Genomic DNA, 5,983 nt, shown 5'->3' with positions numbered 1-5,983 from the left:
GCAGGCAAAGGTTTCCCATGGGAAATGCAGGCTGCTACCCTGAGATTTCTTCTTAATAAGCATGAAGACCTCATGGTTAAATTTAATGGGGGGAAAAACCCACCTTGTTTCCTTTGTGCAGCTTTTGAACATGATTTAAAATTTAAAATATGTAGAAAGAGAACAAATAATAGAACAAGCCAAATAAATCTCTCAATGTAGTAGTCTAATATCATGAGCTTGGGAGTTAGAAAGGCTTGTGTGTTTCATCGGTGACTAGCTCTGTGATCTCAGGCAAATCACTTAAACTTGTTGTTTCTCTGCTTTTGCATCTGTAAAAGGTATGTGTGTGTGCATGTGTGTACATGTGCATGTATTAAAACATTCATAGAAGCTGCTTTGCACATAGAACTGTTAACTATTAGTATAAAGATAAAAGATGTCAGACAACTATTAGTGTTCCTCTACCACATTCATTCACAAAAAGAACTTATTTAATGCCCCTACTAAGTAGCAAGCCCTCATATTCATTCCTAGGGGGAAAAGGCAAACAAAAAAACTTTCTTCCTCTCAAAGAGGTGTTTCTATAGGGGTTATATGAGAATACACAGTTGTAAGGCAGTTTTAACAACAATCATTCATGATTACTAAACTGAGAACTGTAAAGTGTCATAAATGACCATCTGGTCCAAACTATTACACTGCACTTAGATTCCTTCTCTTTACTGTTCTTACTGAGGGAAAAGAAGAAAAGAAAAGAAAATCAGCCCCTCCATAATAAGATATCTCTATATAACAGTCCTTAGAGAAGCTTCAACAAAATGATAGTTCTTAGTTTGTTACTGGTTACAAGGCCCTTTTCAAAATGTATGTTACCAGCACCCTTTTCCAATAGCCTTTTTCAAATGTACTCACTTCGAGATCCATCTACCTCCCTCTTCTTGGTACCATGAGGTCTCCTCTCCTTTCTCTGGGTGTCATGATGCCACTTCTCCCTGCCAACCACCAGGCAATGGGGGAGGTGATCTTAAGTAGAACTTGTGGAAAAGAACACGTGCCATTTTGATGTGTCAGGAACCCTGGGCATGAGGGTCCTGCAATGAGGATCTTATAAAAGATACAGGTCTAGTTGAAATTCTGAGTCCATGCTCCCTCCTTTGCTACAGCACTAACAGGTAATCATAGAGCTTGCCTGGGCTTGAACATGCAAACCTCCACTCAGCACAGTTCCCGCTTTACATCAGGCAGACTTTTAGAAACATCTTCCTTATACCGAGTTGAAGGTCATTGGTGACCTTTCCTGCTAGTGCTGCTCTGGCCATGATGCTCCTCGCAAGCTGGTCGCATGTGCTCTTCACAACACACTACTATTCCCACCCCCACCCCACCCCCAGGGCTCTGCTCTTGCCCTCTCTCTCCCTGGATTACCCCTCTGCTCTCCCCTTCCCTCCTTTCCTTAAGATTGAGCTCAGACATGCTGTTCTCCAGGAAGCCAACTACGACTACTTCTGTTAGAGAAAAAAGCATTTAATGATACTTGTTAAAACACAGTAAGGAAGACTTCATTCAGGACCATCGCAATAGGTAGGGACCACTGCAACACAAAGACTGGCAGTGGGGGAGAGAATGGGAATACAGCTTGGGCAAGTGGGAATTTATAGCTAAGGAGCAGTGCGGGAGTCAGCGATGGAAAATTACTAAGAGGAAACATCAGGGGGAAAGGGGGATTCTAGATGAAACAACCTGACAGGATTCTAGCTGAAGACAGGCCAGGGTGATCAAACATCACCAGGGGGGTGGTGGCAGATGAGGAACCCGATCAGATACTGAGGTTGATCAGATACCAAGGGTGAGGGGTTCTTGCTAAACTGACAGCAGAAGTTTTTGCTAAAACTGCATTTTATAAGTAAGCCCACTGTGAGTGTAGGAGAAGCTTCAGAAGCCTGACTAAAATTTGGCCAAGCAGAGAATCTTTGCCACCTGTAACCCACTCATGCACCTTCATCCGAGGTCTGTTACCACTCCCCAAACTCGCCATATCTCTTCCTAGCATAGTGCCCTTTTCAGTATGTTGTGGTTATCTATGTGCCTAACACCCTGATTCTAAAGTGAGAACGTCTTGAAAACTTAAGCCATGTCTTATTCTACTTGGTATTCCCTGTGCCTGCTACAAAACAGCCTCTCAAAAATGCTTTTGAAAAAACAAACTAATTTGTTTTCTTCCTTTCACTGTCATTCATTGGTTCTACTTTGATCACATAGAACCAAAAAAAGGACTAGTTCCTTTTGACATTAGTGATTCATACATTTGAGGACAGATATCATCTCACATCATGTAATTCACATATTCATTCATTTATTCATTTGATCAGCAAATATTTATTGATAGCCTTCTATCTGACAAATATGAGTGTAAATACTATGGAAAAGAATACATAAATGAAGTGTAAACCCTACTATTGGGAAAAATATAATTTTGGATAGTTTTCTTGGATCTTATTTTCTCCATTGTAAATTTCAACCCCCATTTCATCAGTTCCATTTTTTAAAATGTGTTGTTGTTGTTTTTTTTAATTTACTATACATTTCATGGCCAAAATAAAATAAAATAAAATTTGAAAAATGGATCAGTGAGAAACCTTATTTCTATCCTGTCCCTGTCTATTCCATTCTCACTCTGCTTGCTATGGGAAACCATATTTTAAAATTTATTTTTATTTGGGGATTTCCTTATGCAAAAAAAAAAAATCTTATTTTTCCCATTTTAAATAAGTAAAAGGTAGTGCAAAAAACAATTTCTTATTTCTCCCATTTTAAATAAATAAAAGGTAACATGCTATATGCAATACCATGTACCTTCATTTTTTTGCTAGCAATATATCTTGAAAATCTTTCCCAAGTAGGACACAGAGAGCTTCCTCATTTTTTTCATAACTGCAGAATATTCCAGTATGAAAACGTATCATAGTTTATTTAGTTAGTACCCCAATTATGGACTGTTGGTTTTCCCACCCCAATTTTAGACATTTCATGTATAAAATTATAGACTCTCCTGATTCGTTAAACCTTGGGCTGCATTACCTTTAAAGCGATCATATTACTTGCTGACATCATTAATATGCAAGCTTTTCGTTAAGTAAAATGCTAGTGTTTTCCACATGAAAGAGTACTAAGTCATTTCTCCTCCATTCTGTACTTTAAATGATTTATTTCTGTATAAAGGAAAAATTTTGCATTTATCACCACTAAACTTCATTTTGTTTGTTTCAATTCATCACTCCCACATTCCAACATGACTTCTTGAAACTTAACTCTATTATCAATCATTTTAGCTACTCCTAAGAGATTGGTAGCATGCTCAAATTTGATAAGTGTGTTTTCTATTTTTATACAAATAATTGATTTTCTCACTCTACCAGAATAAATCTCTTTCCCAGAAGATGAGATATTCTCACAACTTTGCTTTTTTTCTGGACCCTTGACTTCATTCTTTCAACATTCCCTGGTCCCATGTTCCCGCAGTTAGTCCTGCTTTCACAGCACCTTCTCTGTTCATTCTTGCTATGGCTTGAGTGTGTCATCCGAAATTTCATTTGTTGGAAACTTAATTCCTCAATTCGGCAGTGTTGGGAGGTGGATCCTACTGGGAGGTGTTCGGGTCATGTGGTCTCTATCCTCATGAAGGGATTAATGCAGTTCTCACAAAATTGGGTTATAAAGCAGGTCGGCCTCTTCATCTCCTCCCTTTTTACGTATATTCACTTGTCCTTCTGTTTCTCCACCATGCTGCGAAGCAGCTTGAGGCCCTCACCAGAGGCAGCCAACAGGCCTTGGACTTCCCAGCCTCCAGAACTGTGATCCAAGATAAACCCCTTTTCTTTATAAATTACCCAGTCTCAGTATTCTGTTATAGCAACAGAAAACAGACTAAGACATCCTCTACTCATATTACTTTTCTCCTGCCTCTTATAATAATAAGAGGGATTTCCCTTCCCTCTTATATTCACCTTAAAGAAATTACACAGGACTCTGCCAGCATCCTAATTTATTTTCTTCCTTTCACAGGTAAATTCTTCAAACACACAGTCTGTACTCAGGGTCTCTACTTCCTTTCCTCTGTTCTAGCCCCCACCAATGGTACCAGTTACCTCCAACTCATAAGTCTTCTTTGCATTCTCTACAGTTGATGAAACCTCAGTGATTTGGCAACATAGGGTCCTCCCTGACAACATGTGTGCTGAGTATCAGCTGCCTGCTCCTTTCAGAGCCTTCTTCTTAAACTCACCACACTTCCTGTTGTCTTACTCCCAACCTAATACTCTCAATGAATGCTTTTGAGTTTGTAACTATTGCTTTAAGGTAGTAAGACTGAATTCTAAACAAATACACCAAAACAACCTCCACATGACCCCTTTGAAGTAATGTCTTTGCATAATATGCACTTATTTCAGTGATATGGCCATTGCTTGAAATATTTTAGCACCCTGTTTATGGTGCATCCTTCTATGTAATCCTAGTGGCAGGAAATCTTTTTTCTTGAGGATATATCTAAGTTTACATTTAACCAAAGGTTATTTGAAAAGGTGAATGTTTAATTTGGCTCATTATGGTCTTAGTCAAAAACAGAGTAATTTACACTGTAGATTAAATCCTTGTGAAACTGTTTCTAAAGGCAATTCTGAAAAAGGAATTTAAAATATTATTTGCATGATGGCAGCATCGTTATCTAAGAATAATTTTTTTAAGAAGACTACCTTGAAGGTCGACGTCCCTTTTAATGTATATTATTTGGTTAGTATAAGAATAAAGTCTCTTTACTTACCTAACCAGAATAGAGAAACTACCATCCCCAGCTTCCCCAACACCACCTTTAATGGGAGCTGGCGAGGAGAAGACCCCTAGTCTAAGAATGTATGAGTCCTAAGCCTAGATGTGTTCTTCATGTTGCTAACAGAGCAGTCACGGACAAGTATCTGGCCCAGTAATGGTGTGGTTCTTATTGTCAGAAATCCCTAGAAATATCACTAAATGGGTGGAGGAATGAAGAAAAGGCATTAACATTGTTCTGCATATTAACTTGAAGTCATATTGTCATTGTGAGCAAGGCACTTTTGAAAAGTATGGAGCAGCTAGGAAAATGTTTATCTGTTCTCTTATAGATTTAACATAAAGTATTGAAATGACGGTACTGGCCTTCAGGCATGTTATGAAGAGCATCAAACCATTGTTTTGTTTTATTTTGCTTTAATTTTCAGCTAATTGTGAACATTTGTATTAGTCAGAGTTCTCCAGAAAAACAGAACCAATAGGAAATACACACACACACACACACACACACACACACACACACACACACACGAAGAGATTCATTATAGGGAATTGGCTCACTAGATTATGGAGACTGAGAAATCTCAAGATCTACAGCCAGTGAGCTGGAGACCCAAGAGAGCCAATAGTGAGGTTTTGGCAGAAATCTGAAGGCCTGAGAATCAGGACAGCTGAGTAAGTTCTAGTAAGTTCCAGTAAGTTGCAGTCTGAAAACCAGCAGGCTTGAGACCCAAGAAGAGCTGATTTTTCAGTTCAAGTCCAAAGGAAGGAAAAAACCAATGTTTCATTTCAGGAAGTCAGGCAGGAGGAGTTTCCTCTTATTTGGCCTATTTGTCCCGTTCAATTGTTCCATTGATAGGATGAGGCCTGCCCACAGTAGGAAGGGCAATTTCCTTTACTCAATTTAGGCATTTAATTATTAATCTCATCCAAAAACACCATCCTAGATACACCCAGAATAACGTTTTACCAAACATCTGGGCACACCACACCCAGTCAAGTTAACACATAAAATTAACATTCACAGCATTTAAAATTCATTTATTTTTATTTTAAAAGTGTGGATTTCTGTTTTCTCTTGACACAATTCAAATCATAATGACAACACTGGAGACAAGCAGAGGTTGCTGCATTCCCCTCCCCCCCCCCACCCCCACCCCCCCCCCCCCCCAGCCTG

This window comes from Galeopterus variegatus, unplaced genomic scaffold (genome assembly GCF_000696425.1).
Source record: "Galeopterus variegatus unplaced genomic scaffold, G_variegatus-3.0.2 Scaffold1979, whole genome shotgun sequence".
Taxonomy (NCBI): Eukaryota; Metazoa; Chordata; class Mammalia; order Dermoptera; family Cynocephalidae; genus Galeopterus; species Galeopterus variegatus.
Note: the sequence above shows the minus strand (reverse complement) of the source record.